Genomic DNA, 1,085 nt, shown 5'->3' with positions numbered 1-1,085 from the left:
GTCATGGCAATGATCTTTACATTTTGGGGTCTCATCCGAGACATTCTTGAGGGCGCTGATTCCGATTCGGGAAAATGTCAGCTCCTCTCAGTTGCAGAACGCTGTCTCTGACAGTCCTGGCCTGGGTCCCGTCCCCCTTCTCGTCCGCCCTCTCGCTTTCCATCTCAGGCCTCTATTTCCTTTACTCTCATTGATATGCCACAGGAGGACTGTCAGATTCCGCCCTTGCCTGCTGCCGCTCCAGCTGCTCCACTCTATCCACCTCTCACCTCACAGGTCCCTCCGGTTCCTTCTCCTTGTCATCATCCTCCTCCCTATGACGACCCTTTCTCCGCTGCGGAGAAGGGCCTTTCTAAACCTCTCTGCGCTCCAGTCTTCCGCCAACCATCTGCACCCATAAAACCCACCTCTTCTCCCTCTGCCCCCACTGCCTTCCTCGAAATTCCCGAACCCGCTTGACTCTGGCAATGCTGACGCCCTTAAGGAGGAAGCGGCCCATTATCATTCTGAAGATTGGCCTCCCCTAACCCTGTCCTCTGCCCCTCCCCCTGCCTCCTGACATCGCCTCTGCCCTTCCACCTTCTTTCTTAGACATGAAGACTCACCTCATCTCCCAAATTCAGGAACTGACCGAGATTCTTCAACTCCAGGAATGCTTTTCTCACCTTTCAACTCTCTGCTCTTCCTCCTCTAACGCTCATCCCTGTTTCTCACAGTGCCCCTCAGTCCACTTGACTTTTCCTGTCACTCGTTCTCAGACTACTCGAGAGCCCGCTCCTGCCTCTAGTCCTCATCTGCCTCAACCGCCTGTCACTTGGTCTGAGACACGCCCATCTGCCCCAGCCTCTGCTCCTTCTTCTACCCCTTCTCACCTTCCTTCTTCCTCTGCATCTCTGCAGTCCACACACAAAGACCCCCCTCCTACTCATGAACACTCTGATTCGGAGGCCGAACAGTCTGATAGTGACCTTGAACTTGATAATGAGAATGAAAGTGAGACCGATGACTCAGTTCCTGTCCCCATGGTCTATCGCCGGCTCCCATTCAAAAAATTGGAAAAACTCAATTCTGCTGTCAGAAACTAT

This window comes from Mastomys coucha, unplaced genomic scaffold (assembly GCF_008632895.1).
Source record: "Mastomys coucha isolate ucsf_1 unplaced genomic scaffold, UCSF_Mcou_1 pScaffold6, whole genome shotgun sequence".
Classification (NCBI taxonomy): domain Eukaryota; kingdom Metazoa; phylum Chordata; class Mammalia; order Rodentia; family Muridae; genus Mastomys; species Mastomys coucha.
Note: the sequence above shows the minus strand (reverse complement) of the source record.